Raw genomic sequence first — 17694 nt, 5'->3', positions numbered from 1 at the left:
TCTCCTAGTCATTCAGCTACATACCACACAAAAATGATACCAAAAGATTTGGGGAAAAAACACTCTTTTATAAGATGTATAATAATTTACAGTTCATAAATGATTTTTTTTTTTTTAATTATCAAATTTCTAGGTGTTAACTTTTTATTGACTCACACTGTATAGGTATGGGCTCTTCAATTTGGCTGAATCTCTATGATGTAGGGTGAGTAGCGGAAAACTTTCCCATTTGTTCAAACACACAACATGATTAAAATTTCAGGAGGGTCTTTTCTCTTTAGACGACCTACGATAAATTAATGCTCTCTTTAATATAACTTGAGTAGTGCATGCCTCAAGGAAGAAGACAAGAAAAACAGAAATTAACTAGACTTTAATTCGTCACTTTGACGAACTAGGTGATACGTATGCTATTTTTGTATCATGAAAGTGTGCCGATGATGATCTAATGATAATATTCATAAATACGATAATAAAGATATTAATGATGATGATTTATTTGATTTAAATGACGATGACAATGATTAAAAGTGGTATAGCGCCCCTTCAGGTATTCGATAGACAATTGTTATATGATTAATTTACTAAACAAGCTCAAATTTTCGCCTGATTGCAGAGCATACCAATCATTGAACTGATATTTCGACGCACTACATACGCAACATAATGAACAAGTCTAGACTGGAATGTAGTATCATTCACCTCCCATAGGCATAAGACGCATATTAAGCAAACAATCTAATGACGTCATCAAAATGAACAACTATTAGTAATAATATTGTGAAAATTGTCTCAGCTACAACGTATCAAAATTTAGAAGAAAATTGATCAATATTTGCAGAGATACAATCATTTTCTGTAAATATGTTGACGTCATAATATGCAAATTTTGACTTCCAAGGCCATTATGATGACGTTGAAATGTACTTAATGGTCAAATGAGAAATGAAATCATATCTCCGACTCATATAATCAAAATAAAAGAACAATCGGGGGTCTAAGTGCATCCCAAAGAGCTGTGATGGATTTTGTGTAATCATGTTTTTGCCTATATATGCTATGTATTACATGTGCTCGTGCGCACGGCAATTTATCTTACACGGACGCCCATTCCGTTATGAAATATCATGAAAGAACAAAAAATTGTGTTTCTTTGTTGTGTAATGGCGTTACACGCAAAAACGCGCGTGCATAAATTTCGAAATTCTTTAAATGGCCTAGAACATACTCTGTTTTGATTAAAAAGTGAATTTGAGCATTTTAAAATTCAGACGCGCGCGGATTTTGATGAGATGTTATGTCGAACCTTGACCTGAAGTTCATGTGTTTTAGATATGGTTCAGTTTTGATGACTCGTTATGAAGATATGATTAAAAGTTGATTTCCACAAAATAGCGCTTGGATGACGTCACGATGATTTTGAGTTACTGAAAAGTGTCACAATTCTAAGTTGTGCTAATATTAATCATCATGGCAAGTTTCATGATAATGGCTTTATTCATTCATGAGATATCCTGCGAACAAATTAATGGCAGAATAATGAATGGGAATGATAATAACTTGAATTTGTCACTTTGACAATTTAGGTTATACGTATGCTAATGTTTTAAATAATGAAGAATGTATTTTCACGATTTTATATTATCTTCTAAAATGCTCTTCCTATAAAAGGTCAAAAAACCAGTATTGGAAACGCCCCAATTTCAAAAAATGAAATGGAAGCTCTTATTACCAATCATGTGAATGAATATGTTTTGACTAATACATGATGATAACAATTATGCCGGGAAACCGCCTACTAATTGATATGTTTTGTAAATTAGTTTATCTACATGGTCTGTGAGAGATAAACTCACGTGTCGCGCACGTGTGCGTATAGTCCCATATACATCTTTCTGTGTACAGTGCTTGTAACTTTACGAAGACTGGGCCAAATTTCTTATCATTTTGATGATTCCAAAACCTTGCAGTACACACCAATACTTATATGCTAGATGATCAACCTTTTCTGATCGATTCCACAACGTTTCGTTCACAATGCAATCGCATGACCATAACTGGTCTTTACCTTTAAGGTCTATCTATATGAAAAGTTTCAACTGTGTAGTATATTGACCATTATGGATCTATGGAAGATAGATTGAGACGATATATGACAATTGACCCCATACAATAAGCAGTTACACCTTTGACCCTAATTGACATAACAAAGAATGCATTTTCACAATTTCATCTTCTTCCATGAAATGCTCTACCCGTCATGTTTACCTAGATTGTGCTGCGCATAGATTCAATCGCATTATTTTGGGCCATTACAAGAAGTGGGTTATTGATGTGGACAAATGCTCATGTACCCTTTAAGCTCATAGAATGTATTTTATTACCAGAGGGAAAAAAAATTGGTCAGTCACTCAATAGTGTCTGACAGTAAAGTATAGAAGGTAAAGGGGTTTCCTTGTTTAATTTGAATAATAGAAAACTGCTAACGTTTATATTTCACAAATATGACAAACGTGACATATGCATAATTCCTACAATGTTCTACAAAATTTGCGAATTTAACTTTCAATTGAAAATTTCGACATGATCCCACCATCTGATCAAAAAACAAAAGACACAACTTTTATAGCCCATAGTCTCAGCTATAACATACCAAAATTCGGGAGAACATAGAGCACAAATAAGCTAGATAGTGCTCAAAGATTAATGTCATGTAGATCCATGATTTGAACTAAATTGGCACCTTCCACAGGCTTAACACGCAAATTAAACAAATCTGTCAAGTTACCTTTAATCGCAATTTTCACTATGATGATGTCATCAAAATGAAAAATAATATGCAGTTAACTTGTAGACAATTGCCTCAAATACAAGATATCAGAATTAAGAAGAGAATCAATCAATATTTACAGAGATACAATCAATTTTCCATAAATATGCTGACGTCATAATATGCAAATTCGAATTTTGCGTTCCAAGGTCAATATGATGATGACACGATATACTTAAAGGCCAAATGATACATTGAATCACATCTCCGACTCATACTCTATCCGAATCTGAAAAAAAATTGAGGGTTCCCGTCCATCCCAAAGAGTCATAAGGGTTTTGTGTAGGCATGTTGTTGCCCATATATGCTATGTATTACATGAGCACGCGCGCACGGACGTTTATCTTGAACGGACGCTCATTCCCTTATTAATGGTCATAAAGAGATAAACATGGTATCAAATTGTTCGGGAAAACATGAGGAATACTGTGTAAAAAAAAAACCCAGGATGAATTATTTTGCGTTCGGCCGGTTGCTATTTTATCAAGATCACTGCTCCAAATCAATTAAAGAAAATTGGAAGAAAATCAAGATGTACCCATAAGTGCAATTGTTCTGTATAGGACTGAATATAACATTAAAAGCTTTTTGTTTTTAGAATATCGTTTTTATTGTTTCTTTCTTTTTCAACATTTCAGGTGAAGTTGCAGGGTTGCTATTTCATGAACATGCAGCAATGAGGTAGCTATGAAAGCCCATATAAATATGGATTTTATAAAAACAAATAAACAAAACAAAAAACAAACCTGAGGAAAAAACAAAACTCAAGTTGGTTTTCAAAGAAAGATAATTACCTTAAAGGTAATACAAAGTTTTGGTATGGGGTCATGAAGTTGGTTCAAATGAACATATTGGGGGCATTTGCGATCCTACAATATTCAGTGGTCGTTGTCGCGGTTGGAATTGAGTTTAAAGTTATGAAATTGTAAATAATAAACTCTTCATGTTGTAAAGCTCCCTCTCAAGGTCAAGATATTAATTAAGCTATACAACAATGTTTCTTGACTGAAATCGACCGATTAGCTATTCCCGTTTGGAAATTATATATCCCAACTACATATTCTGAAATGTTCATGGTCGCAGCTACCATTGTACGACCGTAGGAGCTATTTGATATTTATCAAAATTTACCGGGAGCACCGGTTAATGTTTATATTCAATCTTTCTCGAAAGCAAAAGTGTTTTAGGGGCTAAACTTTCTAGTGCTTATACATGTACTACATCCACAGGGACATCCAAATATATCAAAATTGTAAAGAATCACTATCCACACAATTTTCAAAATTTCCCAAAACTTTGTATTACTTTTAAGCAAAATGTTTCAACAGGAAAGACGGTTCAAATATACATTACCTTTTTTTGTTTTTCTTTTGAAACTGTATATATTTGTTCTGATTTTGTTCTTCCTGATGCTTACCATTTCTGAGTCTGGCTCTTCTTTCAGAGGTTTGATATCTACCATCATCTCCTCTTCTTCCTCTTCTTCTTCTTTCTCCTCCTCCTCCTCCTCCTCCTGTTCCTTCTTCACCTTCTCCTGGCCTCTCCTTTCTCCTTTAAGACATCTCCATTTAACAACATTTTCCTTTAAGACATCAATCCTCGTCAGCGAGGACTTGACCTTCTGTGTGTTTCTAGGAGAGCCCCTAGTGCTTTGTAAAGGTTTGGCATCTGGCGTCTCAACTTCCAAACTTACAGCAGACTGCATACACACACGCACAAAATAAAAAGGAGACAAGGTCAAAGATAATTGGAAATGAACATGGGTTCCTAAAAATTCTACCCCTCTCCTTTCTGATTTTCTTCTGCCTCAATAGCCAAAGATAATTAATGTATAAACCTGTGGATGGGGCCACTCAGCAAATGAAAATGTAATTTACAACGAATATGTGCATGGTTAGGGGTTTTTAATTTAAATTCACAGATCTGCTGTATAGACTGGCGCTGGCAAGAGTCATGAAAGAGACATTCATGCATTCAAAACAATATCACAATTCTCCTCCTCCTTCTTCTCCCTTTTTCTTCTCCTTCTTTCTTATCCTTCTTTCTTTTTCTCCTTCTCACCACACGCACAAAAGAAGGAAACAAATGAATCAATCAGTCTTGCAAGAAAAGGTAGGGGTAGGACGGAGAGATCCAGGGCCGGGAGATCCCCGAGCCCGGTTCCTGGTTAATGGTTGACGTCTGCACCTGTCTGTCTGGAAAAAAAAACCAACAACAAACCTTTTTTGTTTTCTTTTATTTCGAAGCAGAAGTTGTATCAGCCGTGACAGGGGTTTCTCTTCGTTTATGACTAGGTCTAGAGAATCTAGTGCTTGTACTTTTAGGATCCATATGTCGGATAATTAGAACCAATTTTGGTAAAGCCTGCTGCGTAATTGGTTGGGACCTATGGATATGGCGGCGAAAACAATCCTCGTCTGAATACAGTCCCCCCCCCCTTCCCGCGCGAAGCGCGGAAGCTTTTATGTTTCATTAAATTATTAGAGAAAGAAGACGATTCGTTGTACCGTTCTCGACTCTTATTCATCGTCTGAATTCAGTACCCCCCTCTCCCGCGCGAAGCGTGGAAGCTTTTACGTTTCATTTAATTATTATAGAGAAACATGACGATTCGTTGTATCGTTCTCGAAAATATTCCTCGTCTGAATTCAGTTTCCCCCTCTCGCGCGAAGCGCGGAAGCTTATACGTTTCATTAATTTATTAGAGAAAGAAGACGATTCGTATTACCATTCTCGACTCTTAACACTTGTCTCAATTCAGTTCCCCCCCTCCTTCCGCGCGAAGCGTGAAAGCTTTGACGTTTCATTAAAATTATTTAAGAAAGAAGACGATCCGCTGTAACGTTCTCGTCTTTTAATCCTTGTCTCAGTTCAGCTCCCCCCCCCCCTCCTGCGCGAAGGGTTTGACATTTCATTAAATTATTAGAGAAAGAAGACGATCGTTGAACTGTTTTCTTAATCCTTGTCTGAATTTCAAACATGTTTTTTTGTCTGCTCCTTCTTCTTTCTACGTCCTCTTCCTTTTTTTGGGGGGGGGGGGGGGGCCCCCCACCGCCTTCTGGCTACGCGCCTGCGGTCAGATGAACATATTTTGATACCTTGTCCGCCCCGGAAATTACAGTCAGATAAGCATTCAGGGTCCCGCCTTTAATAGGCCCCTGGTGGGGTCCAGCGGGTGGAGGCCCCGTAAGCTCAGGGGTTTTAGGCGTTTAATTACGGTCAGATGAGCATTTTTGATACCTTATTTTGTTGTGACACTGGCAGTTAACTATTTTTTCTTTCTTGCTCTCTTTCTTTCTATTTCTCTTTAATATTTTTTTATAAAAAATTCAGGGGGGGGGGGGGGAGCTGGAAGCCCCCGATCCCCGCCGTTTCGCAGGCTCTGACATGTAGGCATCTCAAAAGGCATATTTCTTGCCTGGCTGTAAATTTAGGAAGTTGTCATTTTACAACAAACGCATAACAAAGTATAATTTACTACAAAATGAGAAAAAAAATCTCGGAAAATTATGTAATTTCAGCATTATGTGTAAACTACCGTTATGGAATTGGAAATAAACCACGATTAAATTTGATTTCTCCCGAGCCCCCCTCCCCCGATCTACACTTTGTTGGCGTAAAAATCGCAACTGATCTCCCCTTCCTTTCTTCTTTCTCTTTTTTCTTTCCCTTTCTCTTCTCTTTCCCTTTCCCTTCCCTTCCCTTCCTTCTCTCTCTTTTAGGTTTGCTGGTGGGGGGGGGGGGGGGGGGGGGGGGGGGAGGCAAGGTCCTTTCAGTCCCCACCCTTTTACACACGTGTTGGCGGGATTAACCGCAAATTATCTATTTCCCCTTCTTTTCACCCTTTTCTTTTCTCTTCCTCTTTTTCGGTCCCTTTTAGCTCTCCTTTTTTGCTTTTCCTTCCTTCTCCCTTTTTTTTAGCGGGGGCGGGGGGAGGCAAGGGCCTTTTGCCCCACCCCCACCCCGGGAAAATTGCAACTAATACCCCCTTCTTTTCTTTTCTTCTTCCCCAATTTCTTTCCCTTTATCTCCTCTTTTCCTATTTTATTTCCATTACCTTTCTTCTCTCATATTTTTTTGATTGGGGGGGGGGGGGGGGGAGGCAACAGCCTAGGAGGCGAGCCCCCCCCCCCGATCTCCTTCTTCCCCCTTTTCTTTTCTTCTTCCTCTTCTTTCTTTCCCTTTCTCTCCTCTTTCCCTTCTTTTCCTTCTCTCTCTCTCTTTTTCCCCCTTTTTTCTCTTCTCTTTTTGTTCCTTTATTTTTTCCTTCTTTTTGTTTTCCTTCTTTTTTTTCCCCCAGGGGGGAGGGGGGAGGGAACTGAATTCAGACAAGGATTACGAGTCGAGAACGGTACAATGAATCGTCTTCTTTCTCTAATAATTAAATGAAGTGTCGAAAGCTTCCGCGATTCGCGCGGGCGGGAAAAACTGAAAAATAACTTGGTTCCTGGCCCAGGGTTTATAGAGTTAAATTTGTAAACATTGGGAGTGCCATGGCTGATTGTCAATGAAACGAAGTTCAGTCTTTTGTCAACTCTACTTGTTGCTACGGCAGGCAGCCAGAGAAAACGAACTTTTAAAATCAAGTTATGAAAATGCAAGCATCACTTTGTCTGAAAAAAACCTCACTGGTCCTTATAGTTTCACGCCTCAAGCTGCCCCCTCACATGCCCCCTCCCTTACGCAAGGGGGGGGGGGGTCCGGGTTAACCCCCCCCCCCTTGTTTTTTTTTAATATGTATGTTTTGTGCATGTTTTTTGTGAAAACTCCCCCTTTATTATTATTATTATTTTTTTTTTATTAAAAAAAAATAATGCCAATGGCTGACCTAAAAAAGGTGACCTTACCCCCCCCCCCCCCCAACGGAACAAAATGTCAAATTTTTAAATTTCGAGACAAAAAAAAAAAAAAAGTGTCCGCAGCACCCCCTCCCTCCTTGAGCAAAAAGAAAGAAAATAAATTGAGGGGGTCACCTCCAAAACACCCCCCCCCCCCCACCCACCCCCTGCGTACGCGCCTGCACATTACATGTACATACTCCGTGGCAAAAATGAAATAAGTGAGGCAAAGGAAGGGCAGTGACACAAGGGAGAGAGAGAGAGAGAGACTGAGGGGGGGGGGGGGGGTAGCCGATGGCCCAGGTTCAAATTCAGTTCTCTTTTATTTATTAGACCCGGTACTGATGTTCAACGTATCTACCACGTGTTTGCTACGTGTACGTCACACCGAATAGCACCTCATTTTTGTTTATTGATGTAAGAACTTATTGGCATGACGCAATAGATGTTTATCAAGTGTTTGATCTTGTTATTGAAAAAAAAATCAAACACATCATCATAATCTATAGAGTGCAACCAAACATTTCTTAAAGGTAAAGACCAGTATTGGAAACGCCCCAATTTCAAAAAAATGAAATGGAAGCTCTTATTAACAATCATGTGAAAGAATATGTTTTGAATAATACATGATGGTAACATTTTTGCCGGGAAACCGCCTACTAATTGATATATTTGGTAAATTAGTTTATCTATTGGTGTGTGAGAGATAAAAACGCACGTGTCGCGCACCTGTGCGTGGTCTCATATACATCTTTCTGTGTATAGTGCTTGTAACTGTATGAAGACTGGACCAAATTTCTTATCATTTTGATGATTCCAGAACCTTGCAGTACATCTATGCTAGATGATCAACCTTTTCTGTTCGATTTCACAACGTTTCTTTCACAATGCAATCGCATGACCATATTTCTTTCATGAAGCCTAACAATAAAAGCTGTGTTTGATTCGTAGAGACGATGAACATATCTCTCACCGAGGGGAATCAACTGTTAAACGAATTTATCATGTGTTCTTGAAAAATTAATTAATACTGCTTGTCAAATATTATTGAAGAACAGCAAAGGCGAACGATTGTCGCTACACTTCAGAAATCGTCGCTTGGACTGCTTTTCCTTCAAATTATCATGAGATATCAATAAGCTACATGGAACCATGATCGACCAAAAAGATATCGTCTTGAAAACAGTCAGAAAACATTAGAACTATAGAATTAATAAAACATAATGCAAATGAATGAGACTAGCTAATGAAAGGACACAAGTTAATTTTACCATGTTATTCATATAATACCAAATACCCAAGCAAAATTTGAGCCAGATGCATAAAGTAAGCTTAAAGACAATGATTCGTGACAACTTGTCATGAGTTTATTCAATATAGACGTGTTGCAAAACATAATCAAGATAATAAGGATCAGAATGATCTTTTTTCGCCCCGGAAATGGGAAAATCGCGTACACCAATATTTCGCAGTGAGGAGGAAGGGGGGGGGGTGGGGGGTTAAGGAGCATTCAGTTGTTTTTTTTCTACTCGGCAACCCCCCCCCCCCCCTTGAGCAAAAAGAAAGAAAACAAATTGAGAGGGGTTACCCCCCCCCCCCCCCCCCTGCGTACGAGCCTGCACGTGCACATTACATGTACATACTCCGTGGCAAAAATGAAATAAGTGAGGCAAAGAGAAAGAGAGAGAGGGGGGGGGGGGTAGTCGATGGCCCGGGTTCAAATTGATCAACGTAAACCATGTGTTTGCCGCGTGTACATGCACGTGTACATGTGTTTGATCTTGTTATTGAAAAAAAGGTCAAACACATCATCATAATCTATAGAGTGCAACCAAACGATTCTTAACAACAATTGAATTTTTTTCATAAAGCCTAACAATAAAAGCTGTGTTTGATTCGTAGAGACGATGAACAAATAAGAATAATAATACAACGGGGGTTAACCCTTAAAATCCCGGGCTATTTGAGGTCTTAATACAGCCGGTTGGGCATTATGTCCCCCCTCCCCCCTAAGAATTTGGCCGTGAATATTTATATTTGTGGGAATTTATGCAAAGAAGGTCATAAAATTCACCTGTTTACTCATAAATCATACATTCTTTATATTTAAGCATTCTTTTTCACTACATGTATTTTTTAGACTTTTTTCAACAATACGACAAATAAAATTGGAAGAGCTAATTTATTCCTTATGTTATTTCTTGTTTTGGTAATTTCTTATGTATTTCACTGTTTGTTTAACTCATGTTGTTTTTGTTGTTTTATTTCATTTTCAACTACAATTCAACTGTTTTGAATCCCAAAACAAACACCTAAACTTTAAACAAGACCCAATAACCAATTTTTTTAATCTCTTTTAGGAAATGTGGCATTTCCATATGTTTTGTAGACAAAGATAAAAGGTCACGTGACTTTGTAATTGTAAGTCCGATTTTCAAAAAGTGTTTTAAAAGATGTGCGAGACTCGAAAGAAAAAAAAAGTCAGCGAGCGGCGGGGCGCCATCCGTATGCGTTCCCGAACAATCAGAAAGAAAGAAGAAAAAAAACGCGAAGGCGGAGGGGGGGGGGCATAAATTAGGGTTAAGGAGCATTCAGTTGTTTTTTCTACTCAGCACCCCCCCCCCCCTTGAGCAACAATATAGAAAACAAATGAGGGGGGATTAACCCCAAAACACCCTCCCCTCCCCCCCCCCCCCCTGCGTTCGAGCCTGCACGTGCAAAAGGTAAATAAGCGAGGCAAAGGAAGGGCAATGCCAAGAGAGAGAGAGAGAGAGAGAGAGAGAGGGGTGGGGGGGGGGGGGTAGCCGACGGCCCGGGTCAAATTCAGTTTATTTATTAGACCCGATACTGATGATCAACTTATCGTTTGGTGTTTGTATAGACCATCGAATTCTGACTCTTCTTATTTTGATAATATGCTGGCTATTTTTGAGAAACTAGCATCTGAAGACATGGACCTAGTTATACTGGGTGATTTTAATTATGATTATAAGTTTGATGCTGCAAGTTTAAGTGATAATCCTATTAATATGATTGAAAATCTCTTCTCATTAACGTAATTGATCCATAAACCCACCAAGGTTACATGCACCTCCTCTAAATGTTTAGATCATATTCTCATTTCTGTACCAGTTAAGCATAATACTAAGTGACGTAGCAAAGATACATGTATTAATGTTGACAATACTTCTAAGAATATTCATAATGTAGTACGTTTTAAAGACTATAAGAATTTTAATGAGAATGCTTTTATTGATGATTTAAAACATTCTGACGTACTAATTAAGAATTGTATTCTTGTATTCCCCTACGAGAAAAGTGGGTTGAATGGAAACAGGCTTTTTTTTTAACTTGTTTAAACAAAAATGCTCCTGTAAAAGAATGTCGGGTTAAAACTAGGCACTGTCCATGGATGAATTCTAATATTATTAAACTCATTTATAAAAGAGAGTACTTAAAGAGAAAACATGATAGACTAAAATTTCCGTATCCATTGACTAAATATCGAAATCTCAGGAATTCAGTCACCAAGCTCATACGAAAAGAGAAGAGAGAATATTTTGCCTCAGTATCTGAGAGGTACAGTAATGATAGTAATAAGTTATGGAAGGAGTTAAGCAAAATTACTGGAATGGGAAAACAAGACTTTGTTTTACCATCTGATTTAGACAGTAATAGATTGAACGATTTTTTTGTAAATATCGGTAAAAAGATTTCAGAAACCTTCAGTAATCATGATCTATCATGGAACCACCCTGAAAGTATACATATCTTCGTCTTGAAACCAATCAGTCCCGGGAAAACTAATATAATCTCTCTCTATTGTCGAAAGAGAGTAGCCTTGATATCTTAGAATTTGATAGAAAATTACTTCAAATCTCAGCTCCTTATATTAATATTTATCTTAATTATCTCTTTAATGAAAGTTTAAATTTTGGATTTTTACCAAATGATTGGAACCTGGCGAGAACTACTCCTGTTTATAAAGGAAAAGGTGATAAGAATGATATTTCAAATTATACTCAGTCGTATATCATATTGCTAAACTGCTTGAAAAGGAAGTTCAGTCTCAGTTTTATCTTCCTTGCAGACCAATCATCTTATTAGTGTTGACCAATATGCTTTCTTGCCAAATCATTCAACTAATGATAGAACTAAATGATAGAACTGATTGATTACGGTGTACATGTAACATATACGCTGATGATGTTGTCTCATATGTTTCTGATATGGATATTAATGTCATTATATCTAAGCTCCAAACAGATTTATATGCTATAAATGAATGGTATTGTAAAAAATAGATAACGTATTAATACTAATAAGAGTAATTTTATGCAGTTGAGTATAGTAACACACTAGGTAACGATAAATTAAGTCTGAAGGTGCATATTGATAATGAAATAATAGAACAAAGAAGTATCAGATATTTGGAGAGTGAAATTGATGACAAATTATCTTGGGATATCCACATTAAATCTCTTACCAAATCATTAAGTTATACGATTTTTTCTTTAAGAAAGCTCAGTATATTTTTAAGCTCTTCCATTGTGAATAAAATATACAAAATTTGTAATGTACCATACAGCCAATCTTAGATTATTCTTGTTCAGTATGGAGAAACTGTCACACAAAACAGAAATATTCTTGTAAGACTACAGAAAAGAGCTGCACGTATTGTCGTAGGGAACTATGATTATGATGTTAATAGCTTGAATATAATGAATTCATTAAAATGGCAATCCATTAATACTAGATGGGACTATTTTTAAGCATGTATAATGTACAACTGTATTCATGGAAAAGCCCCAGTACAATTATGCAATGAAGTGGAAATGGATTTTGACAGATATGGTTTTAACACTAGACTTGCCAATACGTTGAATGTTGTTTTACCCAAGCCTAATCTTGAATGTTTTAAGAATTTTGTTAGATATACGCTAGTGGAAAAATCTCGAATAGTTTACCGTTTGCTTTTCAAAATGCTAAATCTGTCGATGTCTTTAAACGTATGTAAAAGGACAATTCTTTAAAGGTACAACGTCCCTTTTGCAGGCCAAAAAAATGAAAAGGTTAAATTCCAATGGCATTTGAAAGATAATACTTATTTAGAACTCCCCTTGAAAAAATGGGACTTGAGAATGTCTTTAAGTGGGAAAATAATGACTATTAGTTGTCAAATCGACTTAGGAGCTATAGAGCCAATAAGTAATAGTCTTGATTTTCAGACCATTGTATCGCATGGTCGTACGTTTTATGCTGCGCAAAGATTCAATCAGTTTAATTTGGCCATTACAAGAAGTGGGTTATTGATGTAGACAAATCTTTTACAGCTCATGTTATGTACTATGTTATTACCAAAGAAGAAGAAAAAGCCAGTCAGTCACTCAATACTGACAATAGTGTCTGACAGTGAAGTCTCGCAAGTAAACGAGTTTCCTTGCATAATTTGAATATAAGGACACTGCTAACGTTTAAATTTCACAGATAGGACATACATGACATATTCATAATTTCTGCAAAGTTCTACAGAATTTGAGGTTGGCTGCAAAAGGGACATAGTTTTTTTAAAAACCTGTGAGATACAATGCCGATTCATAATATACTGCTCTTGACATGGCTTATTTCTCTCTTTCTCTCTCTCTCCTCTCCCTTTCTCTCTCCCCTCTTTCTTTCTTTCTCTCTGTCCTTCTTTTACTTTCTAACAATTTCCTTATATCTTTTCTTCTCTTCTATTCTTTTGATATTTTAATGCCTTTTATTAAAGTGATTTGATGTTTTCCGCTGTTAATTTCAAATATTACATTGTCGTTTTTTGTTTTTTGTTTTTTGTGTGCTTTCTAATACTTCTAATGCGTATTATTCTTATATTTTAGTTGTCATACTGTACACCTTTTATAAAAGCTAGTCCAACCTATAAGCACACGGGTAACCAAACCGCGGCCCTCGCGGAGCTTTGAAAAAGTAATTATAAAGAAAGCTGATGAATCAAATGTGGCCCGCATAGCAGCGATGAAAGAGGGAAAAACATTTACACACAGCTATCTATATTTCCATAATTTGTTTTCATCATTCACAAGATATTGATTTGGTTGATACAAAACTCCGCAAATTCCCTCTCATTTCCGCACGCAGTAACGTTTGTAAATATACAAATGTTGTGAATAGAAAAATATTCTTGAAACTTACAAGCCCTTTCTCCCGCCGTTGAATTTTTTCATGTATCTTAATTGCAAACTGGATAGTTCCCTTCCCTTTACACCGCGTGCGATGAGATAAAACTAATAAAGTTAGGATATTCTTTCTGCTGTGTCCCTGATTTTATTTGGAATAACAACCAACATGGTATAGACATCGAGACCTGCAAAGAAAAGGAAAGTTTCTGATGAAGTCAGAAACTTTAAATCAGATTGGTCTCTGAATTACTTTTTCGTAGAAGAGAAAGGTAAACCGCTTTGCCTCATTTGTCACCAGAGTGTGAATGTAATGAAGGTTAACAACAAAGCAAGATATGACACGCTGCATCTAGCAAATTATGGAAAGTTACAGAGTGAGGCTAGAAAACAAAGACTTGACAAATTATAGTGACCGGTCTGACTTGCTGAAAATTGTCCATCAAAATAATGCAGCCCCAGAAATTCCACTAAAAAAGTAAGCCTGCTTTTCTCCCAACTTATTTTCTTGTTTGCTTCTTTGTTTTTGCAAAATTGCAGATGTGTACACGTATTGCATGAGTGTGTGCGTATGTGTGTGTGTGTGTTTATGGAGGGGGGAGCGAGCTTTAAAAGGTTGGCTACCCGTGAGTGCTATTGGAGGTTGCAAAGGGTTAATAAAGTCTACCTACATATGACTACATTATAACAACTCAACGTGTCATTTTCTCCCAAATATTGGAAGTTTGCCCCCTGAGTGATACAGAGGAAACTATTTTTTGGTGTTGGTATATAAAAACTAATGAGCATCATACAGGCACGTTGCCAGGGGGGAGGCGGTGGGGGCGGTCGCCCCCAAAAAACGCCGCCCCCCCCCCAAAAAAAAAAAAAGAGAGAGAGAGAAAGAAGAAAGGAAGAGGACGTAGGAAGAAAAAGGATTGAGTCGAGAACGGTACAACGAATTGTCTTTTTTCTCGAATAATTTAATGAAACGTCAGAGCTTCCGCGCTATGCGCGGAGGAAGGGGAACTTGATTCAAACAAGGATTAAGAGTCCAGAACGGTACAACGAATCGTCTTCTAATAATTTATTGAACGTCAATAGAAACTGAATTTAGACAAAAATTAAGAGTCGAGAACGGTACAACGAATCGCCTTCTTTCTCTAGTAATCTAATGAAACATCAAAGGGGGGAAACTCCCCCTCCATGCACCCCCCCCCCCCAGGGAGCGCGCTACGCGCGCTCTGTAAGAGATTCGCACGCTTTGCGTGCTCACTACCGCCCCCCTAAAATAAAATCCTGGCTACGCGCTTGGCATCATAGGCTACAATAATGCAAAAAATTCAATGATATTACAGTGATATTATAAACAAAACGATGAATAAAACAATTATACACTGCATCTGTAGAGCTACACACGTGATATCAAAGATGAATGAACAGAGGGGGAAGCTAAGGAGAAAGAGAGCAAAGAAAGATAGGGAGAAAGCAAGAGAGAGAGAGAGAGAGAGAGAGAGAGAGAGGGGGGGGGAGGTTGAAGATGTAGATGGAGGAAAAGGAAAAGGAAAAGTGTCGGGGGTGGTAAGATGTGAGTACTGATACGAGAGGAAAGATGAAAGGTGAGGAGAACCATTAGGGACAACCACCACGATGAAAATTCCCCCCGAAACTTACCACCCTTTGCATTACAGGGGAAGTCAGTCTCCACAAGACTCTTCACAAGTAAACATGAAATATTAGTGATATTTAATATTATGGAAAACAACATTACACAAAATAATTGTATGATATTTTAGATATGAATATATTATATAGAACATAATAAATAATGAATTCATGCATATTGGAACATTAAGAAAAGCAAAAATCATGTACGCTAGATAATTATTAATAGACATGTAAATGGAGAGAGGGAGAGACAGAGAGACAGAGATAGAGAGAAGGGGAGGGGAGAAAGGGGATATATAGAGAGTGGAACAAGAAAAAGCAAAAGTGGTGGGGGTAAAAAGATGTGAGCACTGATACGAGACGAAAGATGAAAGGTGAGAAAAATAGATTCGACGGTGAGAACGAGAGAGAGAGAGAGGGAGAGAGGAAAAAAGAGAAGAGTAAGAGAAAGAGAGAAAAGTAATGGTAGCCTGACATACAAATAGAGAAGGGAGAGCCCGAGAGGGATGAGCGAAAAAAATAAATGAAGCTGGATGACAGACAGTGATGGAGAAAATAAAGTGACAATTTTCGACAGTGCAAATCACGATAAACAACGGCTCCCAAAGATCCCAAAATGTCCTGATTACCGTTCTGCCGCTTTTTGGAGGAGTCAGGTTTTAGGGCATTACGGCTTAACATTAACAAGCATTCTGACTTAGTTCTGCACAACCTAAAAATTAGATAACGGTCAGTCACCCCCCCCCCCCCCCCCTTCATGCGCGTGTCACTTAAGTAGTGCCATTTCCTTGGGTTTCTCCCTTCCTCACCCGGCTTCTCTTTTTTTTCTCTCTCTCTCTCCCTTTCTCTCTCTTTCCTTTCTTTACTTTTTGTTTCTCTTTTTTCTTTTTTCGCTCCTAATCCGTGAAATAGGAAGAAAAGTTCAATTTTATACAATATCAAAATTCTTTAACTAGAGTCTGTACTTTTAAAACGTGGGTCTGTTCCAAGATCAGATGAATGAGAACCTCCCCCCCCCCCCCCCATGTGTACGCGCCTGCCACTTCCGTTGTAAACTGAAAGGAAAATATAAACAAACATACACAAACAATAACAAATATCCTAGACATACCTGGGGCTACAAAGTAAGTAAAGCTGGATACCTTGTGAGGCCCTCAAATCTTTTTAGATTAAAAATTTACTTATAGATATATACTTTAAAATAATAATAAAATAATAATAATAGTGGGTTCTTGTAAAGCTACATGTTTAAATTGAGCTGAAATTGTTCATATCGATAGTACTCACTAATAAATTGAAGAGCGACTATCAAAAAAAACGGATCGTTAAAATGGGTCAAAATACTAATAAATAAAAAGCATAGGCCTGTATTTTGTAATTATCAAAGACTACACCTCATGGTACGACATGGTACGACGTTCGACAGAGTTTCAAAAACCACTTAGTCAACCTTTGTCATTGTTATTTTCCCTAGAAATTCGTACGGGAGAGGCAGGATTGGGTTTTTCATACTCCTGTTGTATCTGTACGGTGAGGCATTAGAGTCGCATTAAAAAAAATAATAATGAAAGCCACTCTTTGGAACAGCCTTTCATTATTATTTGCTGGCGAATAGGTTTTGTGGTAGAATTGCAGTGGTAGCTCTCTCTCTCTCTCTCTTTCTCGGGGCACCTCGTTTCATTGCTACATTCAGGCAAACTCATTCATTCTACTCTTCGTTTTAATGTAAGGACGTAATCAATGAGATATTGATGGTCATCTTGCGAGTAATAACCATTAACTACTCTCATCGGGCTCTTATCATTAATTTTTCTCTTATTTTTTTTTTGATGGTGAATTATTGGGGGGGATGATTGTACAGGCCACCCCCCCCCCCCCCACCTGAAATATTGGGGGGGGATATATCCCCCATCCCCCCCGGGATCGACACCCATGGACGTACTACGGTTACTCCGTTGGTTTGGAGAATCTTGTCGCTTTGCCGAAACGCTGGAACAAAATAAAAAGCAATGCAAGGGGTTTACCTGAGCTCCGTACTGTTGCTCTGTTTAGCTGTCGCTGTATTCACGAAGACAATCGATGACAAATGTCTTCCCCTCAACAATGATCACGGCCATGATTTCGTCGATGACGAGGGGAAATCGGTAAGCCGGCTCTTTTTTATCATTTACTGTAGGCCTAATTATGATCTGGTAAAACGAGTGTA

The sequence above is a fragment of the Strongylocentrotus purpuratus genome, unplaced genomic scaffold (assembly GCF_000002235.5).
Source record: "Strongylocentrotus purpuratus isolate Spur 01 unplaced genomic scaffold, Spur_5.0 spur5_scaffold_2, whole genome shotgun sequence".
Lineage (NCBI taxonomy): Eukaryota > Metazoa > Echinodermata > Echinoidea > Camarodonta > Strongylocentrotidae > Strongylocentrotus > Strongylocentrotus purpuratus.
The sequence above is the reverse complement of the archived record's forward strand: the minus strand, read 5'-3'. Positions refer to the sequence as shown.